Source organism: Molossus molossus, unplaced genomic scaffold, assembly GCF_014108415.1.
Source record: "Molossus molossus isolate mMolMol1 unplaced genomic scaffold, mMolMol1.p scaffold_m16_p_9, whole genome shotgun sequence".
Classification (NCBI taxonomy): domain Eukaryota; kingdom Metazoa; phylum Chordata; class Mammalia; order Chiroptera; family Molossidae; genus Molossus; species Molossus molossus.
This window is the reverse complement of record NW_023425403.1, coordinates 103384009-103399206: the sequence shown is the minus strand read 5'-3', so window position 1 is coordinate 103399206 and position 15198 is coordinate 103384009. Positions and strand designations below refer to the sequence as shown.

At 44.4% G+C, this 15198-nt stretch overlaps 1 pseudogene; it reads left to right on the top strand.

Annotated features, from left to right (window-relative positions):
- LOC118622483 overlaps positions 1–15198 on the top strand; it is a 38816-nt pseudogene that overhangs the window by 8628 nt on the left and 14990 nt on the right.

Genomic DNA, 15198 nt, shown 5'->3' with positions numbered 1-15198 from the left:
CCTGCTACAAACGATTGTTAAGCATTTACCAGTGTACCTCTGGTGGTACTCCAGGCAGGCTTGCAAACTTTTTAGTCAAGCTCTGTGTTCTAGGCCAGTTGACTCTTCTCTCCTTCCAATAAAATGTGGCTATGCCAAGTTGAAGTGTTATAGAACTCTGTACTACTTTCTCTAATGGAAAAGACTAAGCAAGTATTAGATCAACAGTCATATTGACATACTAGTGACAGGTGTTTACAGGCACGTTAAGTGGGAAGGCTTCTTCCATAGGACGATGAAGACGTAATTATAATTCTTTTAAAATAGTGTCACAATCTTAAAAGTCAATGTATAAGCTGATTTGGCTCAGCAGTTAGAGCATCAGCCTGAGGTCCAAAGAGACTCGGGTTTGGTTCCCGCTAAGGGCTCGGCTGCAGTTTGTCCCCGGCCCTGGTTGGGTTGTGTGGGTGGCAGTCACTTGATGTGTCCCATTCACATCTATGTTTCTCTCTCTCTCTCCCTCCCACTCTATCTGAACAAAAAATGGAAAAATGTCCTCAGGTGAGGATAAAAAAAAAAAAAATCAATATATAAACCTAGTGACTTAAAAAAAAAAAAGTTTAAAAATGGAGAAAAAGAAATTTTGGTAATACCACTTTCTAGAGACATACTGCTAATATTTTGGTTTATTTCCCTAATTCTATATTCTATCAATACGTATTTCTATATAGCATTTTAGTGGACACATTAATGATGCTTCTCACTTAAAACTCCCCCAGCCTACACGTGCATACCTCAAATCTAAGTGATCTGACCTCTCTGGCCACCAGACTCAAGGGTAGCCCATTTGTTGACTAAGGATGTAGAAGTTGTGGTCTGACTTAAAAAGAGGAGCTGAACCAATCCATTTAGGAAACTAAATTAGAAGACCGAGAGATGAAGCCAAGGAGTAATAAAGATAAGAACAGATGCAAGATATAAGAGAAGCTGAGGAAAACACTTTGAACTAGTGCAAGTCACAATCGTGAGACAACGGCTGTGTTTGAGGAGCGGATGCACGGCACGGTGAAGAGGGGGTGAAGCAGGGAGGGAGCTTAATAGGGAAATTCCTTAGCCCAAGATAGGATCCTTATGTTCAGTGCTTTTCCAGATTCAATTTCCAAGAGATCAATCTGTCTTTAATTTCTATGTTTTGATTCTCATTACGCTTCTGGAAAATACTTAAAGCTTCTTTTATGTGAGCTGTGTCCATGTTACTGGCAACCAAAAGAGCTGTGACTCAAACAATTTAAATAAGGAAGATGTGATTTTACTGACTATTGTAAAATACTTCCCCAAGTTATTACATATGCTTTAAGTACATAGTTTTTAGTGACTAAATAATATTTCATCATTTGAATACATTGTATAAGAAACATAAATGACAACCAAGTTGATTATTGTTCATGCTTTTAAAATTATTCCCCAGGTATTAAGAAATCTAAGACCTGTGGTTGCCCAAATGATTCAGAAAGTGCCCCAATATTTTTTCAAGAATCCTCTTACCTCCCAGAAGTGGCAACACACACACACACACACACACACACACACACACACCACACTTAGTCAAATTTAGTGTGAACAAATCTAGCCTGCCTTCAAAAAAATTCCTTAAGTACTATTTTCCTAACTGAATCCATTTCAAGAGTCGTCATAAGGACATGGTGAGTATGTTTCAGCTTCCACGTGCCATTATAACTCAGAGTACAGCAGCTGTAGCCTCACACCAGCTTGATCTACTCTCAGGACAAGAAAATTGGGAATAAAGGCCACTGTGAAATCCAGATAGGTGCAGGTTCAGCACACAGAAACAACACTTCCTTTCCAATAGAAAGACTGAAAACAGGGAACACCACTTTCCTTTGTAAGAAAAGCACAAGGGATCCAGTTCAGGGGTTGGCACTGGCACTTGGGCAAACCTTGGGCAAGCTGTGAGGAATCTGGGCTCAATGTTTGTTTCAAAATCTACTAATTGCTGCTCTTTGTGAGTTTGGAGATTGTTTGGGGTTGGGGAGAAATCTGTCTTCTCTCACACAAATTTAATGCACCTGATAACTTGAAGATTCTCCTGTAACTCTCCTTTCTCAACATAATTGAACAGTTAACTTTTCTACCTGGGTTTCTCCCAAACCCTTAAATCCATGCCAATCCTCCCACGAAATGACGCCGATTCAATGCTATCAAATACTTACGAGAGAGAAAACCCGCAGGTGTAATGCAAGCAGCAGGGCATCTCCAGGTACAACGTAGCCTTTCTTTGAGCACTTATCTTTTTTCAGGAAATGGATGATGCTACAATGTAGCTAAACCACCTATGCAGTAAGGGACTTCAAGTGTGAGTATTTATTTAATATTATTTAAGAATGGTCATGAACCCACTTCACTCAAATGTTAGTTCTGAGAAAATGTGAGATGCAGTGTGTGAAAGCATTTTATTAAATTTTAAGCAATTTATAAATAAAATGCTTTCCTCTTATTGGAAGGCCAAGTAAACAAAAGGCCTAGTGACGGGTTGGACTGGAATATCACCGACTCGGGTTCAGTCCTATCTGCCTGAGGCTGTGCAAGTTTCTCCCCACTCTGTGTTGCTTTCTCATCTATAATATGGTATTACTGATGTGATGTGCATTTCATCAAGGCTAAATGTATTCTAGTAAATAATTTAGGCATTTAAAAATTTGCTGACATTTTAAATTTGGAGATTTTACTTACAATCCAGGTTTCTGACTTCTGTTGCCAACTGGCATATCTGAGAAGACATGACCACATCCTCAAATGACCAGTGGGCACAGGTAGCCCAGACTAGGAAGTGGTTGCTCCTCTGCCAAGGTTGCATTGGCTTCTGTTCACCACAGTGTCATTCCACCTGCTTCTCTCACGTACATTTTCTCCTTGGAACAGGTCTGGAAAATAAAGGGGGCATTTTAAGCGGAATGCAGAAGCACCAATGGGTGTGTTTCTGACCTAAGAGAGGCCTTCACAAGAAGAGTTGGACAGTGTCTAATAACACTCAAAGTTACCAGGGTGATAAAAGTACAGCTCTTTCTAAGACTTCACTCCGCTGTCCTGAATCTCTGTTCCAGACTACAGATTAGACCAGTGTCTGACCAAGGCTTTCTCCTTATCCAATGACACTATCTTTCTTCTTCAGCAGAATCAGAGAAAGCCTGGGGCGGAAGGGCCCTTCATGGTAATCAGGTTGAGGACCCACACTCTGCTTGAAACCTTCTACAACATCCTTCCCAGAGACCCCCAGTTGTCTCCAACCAGCTCACGTGGTCTCCTCATCTCCCGAGGCATCCATTTTGACTCTTGAGACCATTTTTTAAAACTGGACTCAAATCTGAAGCTTATATTATGATGCCAAAATTGTATAGCACTTGATAACTTCAAAGTATAGTCACAAACACATTCTCATTTAATTTTTGTATTATTGCTTCTTTACAAATGAGAAAACTGGGGTTTAGAGAAGCTTAGCCAAGGTCACGCACACAGCTCTTCTCATTAAAATTTCAACAGTTTTGCATTCCATAGGTGTAACCTATGAAATGATACCACATATGTCTAACTTCCCTTCTTTTAATAAGTCTTCATGTTTTTTACACAGACACGTCTCCCATGAGTGGTTCCTATTTCTAGCTAACTATTTTCTATTCTTTTAGTCAAGATCTATGTGACAAGTTCCCTATACTCTTCACAATCTCATTTATCTTTCAAACATGATTAATTTTATGCATCAACTGGCTGGATCAAGGGATGCCCAGATATCTGGCAAAATATTATTTCTGGAATGTCTGTTCATGGCATTTCCAAAAGAAGTTAGCATTTGAGTTGTCTTGAGCAAAGAAGATGGTCCTCACCAATGTGGACAGATAGCACCTATCCCCTGGAGGCCCTGAGTGAACAAAAAAGCTGGAAGAAGGGCAAATCTGTTGTCTGTGAACATCCATTATTAGTCTCTTGTCCTCATATATCAGCACTCTTGGGTCTTAAGCCTTAGGTCTCACTTTGAGACTTGAACCATCAGCCGCCTGGTTCTCAGGCCTTCAGATTCAGAATAAATGAAGCCATTGGCTCTCCTCATTCTCCGTCTGGTCCAGTACACACCACGGAACTTTTGGACCTCCGTGATTCATATATATACACATCCTGTTGGTTCTGTTTCTCTGGAGAAATCAGACTGTTGCAACAATCAGTAAGTTTTAAAGTTCAGATCTGAATACAATACTCCACGTGTGGTCAGACCAGTACAAAGGAAAGCAGAGCTATATTTTCATCCTCCTGAATAGTATACATCCAGTAATTCAGCCTGAACACACTTTAGCTTTTTGACTCCCATATCAATATGTTAGCTAAATTTAGGGTGATTATGGGTCCTGCTTTACCCAGGACAGCCTCCGATTATTCTGCTTTCCTAGCAAAACTATTAATAATCATCTTTTTATACTCTCAAGAGCCCCATTTGGGGTGATACATTGTATGGTGTTCGTACTTACACAAAACATGATCGCAAACACGCCTTTCATACAGATGCGATTGTTTAGGCTTATCTTCCTGGAATAAAACTGGGACCCAAATCAAAAACTTTACACTTAGCCATGGTAAATTTTGTCTCATTGGATTCAGCCCATGTTAGATTGCACTAATCATTTCAGTTCTTCAGTGTTCTGTGTATCCTTTACCATGAACTTTGCACTGTCTTCATGCTGTGGGCTTGGCATCATTCTACAGTTCCCAGCTTGGCCGTTCAACTCGCTCTGGTCAACAGGATGTTAACACACATGAAAACAAGAGTCTTGAGAAGTGTTTCTGTGAATAGATTTGCATGCTTGTGATTGGTCGTTACCACGGGCGGGCGGTGTCTGGGATGGCTGCTGATCCCAAGAGGAAGGTAAGAGACCCACGGAGTACAGCGGGTCCCCAGCCCAAGGCGGAGGTCAGCTGACCATAAGTGACTGTTAGTTAAAGTCACTGAGTTGTTGGCAACTTTTTAATGCAGCTAAATACCAACTACTGCCCAGGCTTTCTGGATCTGACGCTGTCACCCAGTGCAGTCACTACTCCTTCCAGCTTCCTTTTACCCTAAATTCGACGATTTCACGTAGCATATACCCCCTCGCTCAGGTCACTTTTGCACTGTGGAGGAGCATGGGCTTAGAGTAGAATTCTGTAATCCTCTAGAAACAAGAGTCCAGATGACACTGACAATTTAGTCAGCATTCTTTAGCCATACCATTTAATTATAATAAATATCAATAACCAACTTTTATTGAGCACTTATCATTTGCCAGGTCCTGTCTTAAGCATTTATTTGTATTTTCTTTAATCCTCTCAATTCTAAGAGGCAAATATTATAATCTGCATTTTATATGCTGAACCTGAAATTGGAGCAAAGCTTTTCTGAGCTACTAGAGTCAATAAGTAGAGACAAGGTTGAATCTTTGAAGTACTTTTATTCAGATGCTGGGAATCTGAGGGAGCAGCAGGTATAATCACCTGAAGGGAAAAATACAACCCTTTGACATCTCATCTCCAACCAGCAGTTATATAGGGTTGGAGGGTGGGAAAGAATCTGAAACTGTGTGTGTTCCCAGGATCTGTTTCCTATCATTGTCCTTGTGAAGATTAGCCCCCGACAACTGTCTCGCTTTAGGCAGTACTGTCCTTGATTTACTTTCAAAATGTATCTCCTTTCCGAGTGACGGAGTCATCTGGACTTTCAGGCTGCTTATCTCCTCAACTCTGTCTTTCTTCTTACAACACATTCTCCACAGTTTCCCAGGGTCTGTAAGAACAAACCTCTTATCTACAGCTATTTCAGCGAATAGCTATTAATCAACTGTGATCCCATTCTCATGTGTACCCTTCCTTATCAAACCCATGGGTCAAGGAGTGCACCCAGACCCTACTGCTGGAAGTAGTCTGGATTTTCACCAGCTGCAGTACGTCCACATGCTCACCCTCAGGAACCTCATTCCACAGTCTCTTGATTACTAACCCATAACATTCTGAACAAATTATAGGAGATCTTGGCAAATGGGTTTTGGAGAGTTGAGAAACACACTTCTCAAATATTAATGGAGTATTACTAATCTAAAAGCAGTTATCATGTCTGGCCGGTGTGGCTCAGTTGGTTGAGTATTTTCCCATGCACCAGGAGGTAGCCGGTTTGATTCTTGGTCACATGCCCGGGTTGCAGGTTTGATCCCCTTAGGGGGCTTGTAGGAGGCAGCCAATCTTTGTTTTTCTCTCATCAATGTTTCTCTCTCTCTCTCCCTCTTACTTCCTCTCTCTGAAATCAACAAAAACATATTTTAAAATAAATAAAATAGAAGCAGTCATCATGATATAAAATAAAAGAATCTACCTTTTGGATATAACCATACAGATGTGGGTTTAGATCTGAGCTCCAGTACTTACCAACTGCATGACCTGAAGCCACCTATTTGATCTCTGTGAGCTATTTTCTTAGAGAAATCAATATAAAAATGTGAATTTCATGTGGTTGTTTAGAGTGTTTGAAACATCTCAGTCTACAGCAGGCTTCAAGAGACGCCTGTTCTCCTTCTCCTTGTAGGTAGAAAACGGGGCTGGTCTGGCATGCCCTTGGTCTGGGAGCTGGAGTCTGCACTCAGCCCAGGCTCCCTTGCCTACTGGACCAGGTTCTCATGAAGTTGACTCTTTCTCTTGTCACTGCTGAGCTATATTCTGAATACTCAGCTTATTACTTGTTCCCAGAGGGGCAGACACTCCTCTTCTTGAGCTAGCCAGGTGAAATGGACTATCAAAGCATCACATCTCTGAGAATAAAAATTTAGAAATTGAAAAACAAGATAAAAAAAAACACATGTCAAGAATTCTAACTATGGTAGAAGACAGAGAACTCATTTTCCAATTTTGGAAACCACTCCACCTTGGACCCTAAATTCAGAATTTAACTTCTCATGTTGGCAGATAGCACCATAGATCTCTGGCCTGGCAGATGCTAAGTAGCTACATTTTGACAACATATCAGCAGAGACAAAGATTGCAATCACAGATTTTTGTCTCAGAAATTTCAAGATGGTTTAGTAGCTGTGGGACATTGAATAAATAGCTTAACCTGCTTATATCTGTTTCCTCATCTGTAGAATGGAAATCACAGTAACGTCACTGCATCCGATGACAGTGAGAGTTACAGGTGCTGATACCTAGAGAAACCTTAGGACATAGTACAGTCCCAAAAAATCCATTGGATTTATCATTATAAATAAAATTTTGCTCAATTAGATTTGTCTTTGGAATACATTTTCTTGGTTTATTGTAAGCATTACTACTACAGGATGGGCTAGAAGTAGGTTTACAGTTGCTTGTATGGAACATCATTAATAAATAACAATACAAGATTAAGCCCTGTTTTGCATATTCCCATCTGTAAGCCTACTTTTGTCCCAGCCTGTATAAGAAACATTAGAAATGAGAAATAGAAGTTACTGATCTCCACCTTTAAATATTTCTAGTCAGGTACCTTAAAATGCTCTTAACTTTCATTCCTTTTTCACCTCTTCCTCACCCTCCACTTTGCCTTCTCCTCACTGGAACAGGACTCTGATGGCTCAGGGAGGTTAACAGAGATTTGACAAAGACCAGAATAATGACATAATATTAAATATCTCTCCCAAACACTAACAAAATGGTGACACTATCACAGGAATTGGCCGATACCAACTTGACCGCTTCATAAAGATCAGCGTTGTTGAAGTGGTCAGGTGGATCTAGTTGGCCCCCGAGAAGAACACTGTGCAATTTCTGAGGTATTCCTGCCATGAATGTGTGGACTGAGTCTGGTCACAAGGGAACATCAGAGAGACTCCAGTGAGCATCTTTCTATACAATAAGGGGCCTATGCTTTTATTATTGTTGTTGTTGTGTAATCTACATTTAACATTGGGTTAGTTTAAGGTGTACAACACAATAATTTGATATATGTATATACCGCAAAATGACTACCACAATAAGTTTAGATAACATCGCCTCAAATAGTTATGACTCTTGTTTTCTTCTGCTGAGAACTTTTAAGACCTACTTTGGGTCTGTGCGCTCTAAGCCTATCAGGCCCACCATTACGGCTCAGTTGTGTCCTCTCTCAGATTCACATGTGGAAGTCCTAGCCTTCAGCACTGTATTTGAAGGCAGAATATTTAAAGAGGTAATTAAATTAAAATGAGGTCATTAGGGTGAGCACTGATTCAATATGACTGAAGAGGACATTAGGACACAGGGAGAAGACGCACATCTGTAAGCCACAGAGAGCTACCTTCAAAGAAATCAACCTTACGGACACCTTCAGTTCAGATTTCTAACCTCCAGAATTGTGAGACAATGACTTTCTGCTGTTTATGTCACCAGCCTGTGGTGTTTTGTTATTCCAGTGCTAGGACACCAATACAGACAAGAGACAGACAGGAACTGGTCCAGATGAAAGGTGTTGAATGAACTCAAAATGAGTCTACTGGCTTTGTTAGAAATAAATGATCAAGATGTATTCAAGGGTCTTAGCATTTGCAAACTGAGCACCCAGCTAGGCAAAACCCAGAAGAGTTCCAAAGAAGAAAGAGAAGTGGAGTTCTCATAGTAAAAAGTGCATTCTTGAAACTGATCGGTCCTTCATTCTTAGCCCTATGACTGGGCCAGGATGGTTAGCAATCAGATGTCAGGTCTTCCCACAACCAGTGGTGTGAATGGATGTCAGGAAGTCTGCTCACAACCAGTGGTGTGAATGGATGTCAGGAAGTCTGCTCACAACCAGTGGTGTGAATGGTGATGTCAAGTGGTCCGTTCACAACCAGCAGTGTGAATGGTGATGTCAGGAGGTCCGCTCACAACCAGTGGTGTGAATGGTGATGTCAGGTGGTCCGCTCACAACCAGGGGTGTGAATGGTGATGTCAGGAGGTCCGCTCACAACCAGCGGTGTGAATGGTGATGTCAGGTGGTCCGCTCACAACCAGCGGTGTGAATGGTGATGTCAGGTGGTCCGCTCACAACCAGCGGTGTGAATGGTGATGTCAGGAGGTCTGCTCACAACCAGTGGTGTGAATGGTGATGTCAGGTGGTCCGCTCACAACCAGCGGTGTGAATGGTGATGTCAGGAGGTCCGCTCACAACCAGCGGTGTGAATGGTGATGTCAGGAGGTCTGCTCACAACCAGTGGTGTGAATGGTGATGTCAGGTGGTCCGCTCACAACCAGCGGTGTGAATGGTGATGTCAGGAGGTCCGCTCACAACCGGAGGTGTGAATGGTGATGTCAGGAGGTCTGCTCACAACCAGCGGTGTGAATGGTGATGTCAGGTGGTCCGCTCACAACCAGCGGTGTGAATGGTGATGTCAGGTGGTCTGCTCACAACCAGCGGTGTGAATGGTGATGTCAGGAGGTCCGCTCACAACCAGCGGTGTGAATGGTGATGTCAGGTGGTCCGCTCACAACCAGCGGTGTGAATGGTGATGTCAGGAGGTCCGCTCACAACCAGCGGTGTGAATGGTGATGTCAGGAGGTCCGCTCACAACCAGCGGTGTGAATGGTGATGTCAGGAGGTCTGCTCACAACCAGCGGTGTGAATGGTGATGTCAGGAGGTCCGCTCAGAACCAGCGGTGTGAATGGTGATGTCAGGAGGTCCGCTCACATGAGTCCTTCGAGGGCATTCAGAGCGTTACCTGGAGGCTGGTGTGTGACGAGGTGTATATCCAGGCATTGACACAGGATTGGAAAGGTCAAAGGTTTTAAGTTCCCAGGCTAGTTAAAACAAGGATAAAGTCTGTCCTCGTGCCTCAGCCTTAATAGTGGTAAGAATGTTAGCAGCCCGGTGGAATGACTCCGCTCACCACATTCTCTGTCTCCGTTTTCCCTCAAGGGGACTAATGCGACGTGACCAACAAACACGATGCGCAGTCCTGGCCCAGGCCCCACGGGACAGAAGGAAACGCGAGAGTGAGCTGAGGCTCCCGTGATGCTCAGCGGGTGCGGCGTCCTGGCCGGCAGGGGTGTGCAGGCGCTACGTGGGTGCGTGCTCCAGTTTTCGGGGTTACACACCGAAGTGTTCACAGAAGATGGGGCTTCATGTCAGAACTCAGACGTGTCTACAGACAGAAGCGTGAGGAAGCAAATGTGGTAAAATGCTAACTGGGTGTCAGACAAACAAAAGAAACTTTCGCAGTCGGAACTCTTCTGAGCGAAAGGGTTCGCAGAGCCACATGCGGGCCAGCAAGGGAGCCCCCGCAGCAGGGCTCGCCCCCCGCCCTGGAGCTGATGGGTCTGGGGAGGAAAGCTGGCCGCGGCTGTGACAGAATTCGCACTGGCCACAGCTCAGGGCAGTTCCACCACAGGTGTGGGCCTGTGAGAAGCACGTGTTTGCTGTGCGGGTGGGTACAGGCCGCAGTCCTGCAAGGTCGGAGCGCAGGCGCAGTGCCGCTGGCGGTCAGGCTGGGAGACACCTGCAGGTGCTCAGAGCTCCCACGACATTGCAGCCTGAGCTGTCGGCTGGCCCAGCTACAGGCAGCTGACTGCTGTCTCCTCCTTCTCCCTCCCGCTGGAGTTTCACTCAGGACATCTCAGAATTTTAGTCCTGTCAAGGGAATGTTGGTGAAGGAAAATGAACATTCTTTGTATTCTCCTGTAGATTTGAAACTTTTTTTAAAAAGACTGAAAATGTTACCTTGAGAACCCTTATGCACTGCTGCTGCTAGGACTGCAAGGTGGTACAGCCACGGTGGATAGCAGGGTGGTGAACAGGATTAGTGTGATCCAGCAGGACCCAAGACCTGCCAACAGGGACTCTATGCTCATGTTCACGCCAGCGTTGCTCACAATAGCCAAAAGGTAAAACCAACCCAAGTGTCTACTGAGAAATGAATAAATAAACAAAATGTGGTACATCCATTCAATAAAAGAAATCCTTAAAGAGAAAGGAAATTCAGACACATGCTGCAACATGGATGAACCTTGAGGACAGTCGATGTAAGAAACCTCCAAACCTGTGGAGTATTTTTATGAGTTTATTTGAGTCAAAAGATGACATCTGCTGGGAAACACGCTCTCAGATGGTCCTGAGAGTAACGGTTTGCAGTGTCTTTTGTGTATTTGACGCTAAGGAGGGAACCATGAGAATGATTACGTGGAAACAGGAGGCAATCAGCACAGATAATGAGTATGGTCTCTCAAGGTGGTCACCCTTTAGAGGAAGGGTCTGAAAAGAGGCATTTCAAAGAGGCATTGACCTAGATTCACAGAAACAATAGACAGGGCTTGTTTAAGGCAAAGATCAACCTTTTATTAAAGAAGTTGTGTGCCTGGGGCATGACTGACTACCCACCATGACCTGCCCGGTTAGGAATTTATGACCAGATCACTCTGGGAGGATACTTTCTATGTAACCCTCTTTCTCATCCACAATATTATGCTAAAAGAAATAAGTCAGACACAAAAGGACAAATGTTATATGATTCCTTTTATATGGGATCCCTGGAGTAGTCAAATTGATAGAGACTGAGGGGTACTAGAATATAGCACCCTAGTATATGCCTCTTTACCATTTGGATTTTGAGCCAAAAGCCATTGAGAACCAGATGCAGGGAAAGCTCTAAAAACAACGTACAAAATGCCCTTTTGTAAAGGAAACTTACACTGATAAAGGACATTTCTATTTGTAAAAGCTTTCCCCCTCTCCCATACCAGGAAAAAGGGGCTCTTAGCAACTCTTATCAATGGAGAAAGTAAGAGTTAAATGTGTATGAAAAACCTTACTGAACAACCCTGTTTACCACAGTTTTCCTTGGCACTTTTCTAGAACCTGTCTCTCCCACCCACAAGCCCCAAATCCCTTTTCCTTTGTTTAGCCTTAGATGGCACACAAGCTCGTGTTTAACCAGTACTTTGGGCACCCATGGCTGGGTGCTCCCCTGGGTGCATGCGCCATGCACGTGTTAGTAAACGTTTGTTATTCTCATGTCAATCTGTCTTTGGTCAGTCTCATTATAAGTGTTAAAGAGGAAGCCACAGCCCTAAAATAGCATCACTTGTGCTCAAAGCCCGTGACACCCCGCCTACATCTAACACCTAATCCGATTGCAGTTTCAACCTCTCCCAAAAAAACGCATGAATCAACCGCCCAAAATTTCCCTGGCCAAGCATCAGTAAGGTAATCTGTCACATGGGCCCTCTCCATTCTCATAGAAAAATGCGGCAGTCTGCCTGATAAAAACCTTCCTATTCTCTTTCCCCAAAGAAGAGATGTCCAGGCCCCAAAATAAAAACCTTTCATAACCCCTATGTTCATAGCAGCACTATTTACAGTCACTAAAATCTGGGAACAGCCCAAGCATCCATCAGTAGATGAGTAGATAAAAAAGCTGTAGTACATGTACACAATGGAGTACTATGCACCTGTAAGAAAGAAAGATCCTTATCCTTTGAGACAACATGGAGGGACCTGGAGAGTATTATGCTAAGTGAAATAAGCCAGTCAGAGAAAGATAAATATCACATGATCTCACTTATTTGTGGAATATACTGAACAAAATAAGGTGATGAACAAAATAGACCCAGAGACACAGAAGTAGGGTCCAGACTGACAAACCTTAGAGGAGGGGGCACGGAGGAGGGAAGAGATAAACTAAAGAACTTATATGCATGTATGCATAAGCAGGAACATAGACAACAATGCTGGGGGGAGAGGTGTGTGTCAGTGGGGGGAAAAGGAGAAACATCTGTAACAAAAATAAAATAAATAAATAAATAAATAAATAAATAAAGATATCTAAAAAAAATAAATAAACACCTTTTATTTTGTACAACCCCTCCAAGTGACCTTCTAGTTGGTAGATGGGATGTTGCCTGATGTATGAATTGATTAAGAATACCAAATGGATCTCCAAATTTAGTGTTAGATTTTGTTTTTAACACAGGAAAAATAAAATGTCCTCCCTTTTACAAGACAAAGTGAAAGGTGGTTGCCAGGGTCTGGAAGTGTTACGGCGAAAGGGCACCAAAGTGTTCCCTGAGACTGGACCTCAGTTTGGCAAGCTTGGCACTTGACTTCTGGCTAAGAAAGAATTCAGAGTCAAGACTCAAATACAAGCAAAGGTTTATTTAGAAATTCACAGAGGTGAACCATTGAAAAAGTGAGCCAGCTGAGCTGCATGGGCTCAGGAAACAGTTACAGAGGCAAAAAAAAACTGCCCTAGTTGCTTAGGGGCAAAAAAGGCAGAGAGACCACACCTGGGGAAGGAGAGGTGGACAGGCTCTGGCGTGCTCCAGAGAGCCCACGCGGGGTCCTCGGTCCTGAGGGTTTTCCCACTGTCTGAAGGTGGGGATGTTAGGGCAGGTCCCAGAGGAGGCCTCAGTGGCATATTCTTGAGCTCTGCAGGTGTGTTCTTTCAGGGTGTGGTCTCCGCTGATCGGTCGGCACCAGGGCAGGCCAGTCGTCATCACAGCTCACGCCCATCCAGCACGCCATCCCTCCACTCGGGCTTGCTGCTTTTCTGGGCCTGAAGCTGAAACGTAACAAAACTGGGTCTCTGTGGTCAACCCTAAGATTATTTGATGTGGGTCAGAGCATCATTGTCTCGAGGACTTAATATTTAAGGGCGTAGTCGTGCAAGGGCTTTTATCAGGAGGCATATGAGGCTACTCTCTCCGGCCCCCTTGCTCCTCCTCGAAGGGGGTCTAGGCCATGACTAGAGACACGCTAGGGGAGGAAAGGTCAGGGGAGGGTCTGAACCACGTGACCAGTGAAAGGTTAGGAGGGCTACACCACATGACCAACAGCATGCTGAGAGAGGGGAAGTCACCCTGGGGGCGAGGCCCTTGTTTTCCCAGTTTTGCCCATTGCTAGGTGCGTGGGCCCTCTGCCCTGGTGACCTTCCACACATGGCTCACGGTCCCCACTCCGTTCGTGCCGTCGAACTGCCTGCTGCAGAGGGAGGGGCATGCCGAGTTGTGTTTAATAAACACGAAGTTTCGGCTTTGTAAGATGAAGTGTCTTGGACATTGATTGCACAGCAATGTGAATGCTCTTAACAATGCGGAAATTTCAACTGATTTAAGACGATACATTCTTTTAAAAATTTTTTTTAATCCTCAGCCGAGAATATTTTTCCATTTATATTCAGATAGAGTGGGAGGGAGGGAGGGAGAGAGAGAGAAACATCGACGTGAAAGAGACACATCGACTGGTTGCCTCCCGCACCACCTGACCAGGGCTGGGGACCGAACCTCAACCAAGGCACGTGCCCTTCACCAGAATCGAACCCGAGACTCCTTGGTTCGAGGGCCGACACTCTAACCACAGAGCCAAACCGGCCAGGGCAAAATGATAAATTTTTATATTAGGTGTATTTTCACACAATTTTTAATGTTTTAAAAGATATTTTGACTATTTGTTATCTCTGTATCTGCCTTTTCTTTCTAGCTAGTATGTAAATCTCTTCGAGGCAGAAAACGTGTCTTAAATCTATAGCATCTTTCAGAACCAAAAGCCAGGGCTGGGATCTGAGCAGCACAGATATGCTTATGGGAACCTACCAATGAAAATCTGGAATATGTGGTTTCTTTAATTATTCTTCTTAATAGTCCCCAGCCTCTATTACAGTGCCCCAAATAGAGTGAGTGGTTAATAATGTCCATTTATGGTGACAGTGGGTCCCAAAGGTTCCCTGACTCTTCCTCTCCTCCTGGTGGTAGCCACGGGCGCAGCGGCCCTGGCTGGTGGCCCGTCTCTGACAGTCTAGGATGTGAGCCACGTCACGGCCACAGAGGTGGTTCAGACTTGGACCGGAAACCAGCTCTGTGTGCCACGAAGGGAATCCAGACATATGTGGAACACCGTGAGGTGCGCAAGGGGACCCCACCTTCACGGTGCCGGGGTTCTGCACGTGGCGTGTCTTTGTACCTCATGGCAACCTGACTGAACCAGGCGCTCAGCCGAGAACAGGGAAGCCGGCAGCGATTCAGTGACCGTCCCATCGAAGCGCACCCCGGGCAGCAGAGTGGAGCCCCGCTTTCCAGTGGTCTCCAGTGTCAGCGGACCACGCCTCCGGACGTGGGAGGGGAAGCGGGGGGCAGCCAAACCAGGAAGTGGGGGGATTCCACCGAGGCCTGCCAGCAGACTGTTAGGTGTCCTGGTGGGGTAGGTAGCACCCCTCTTC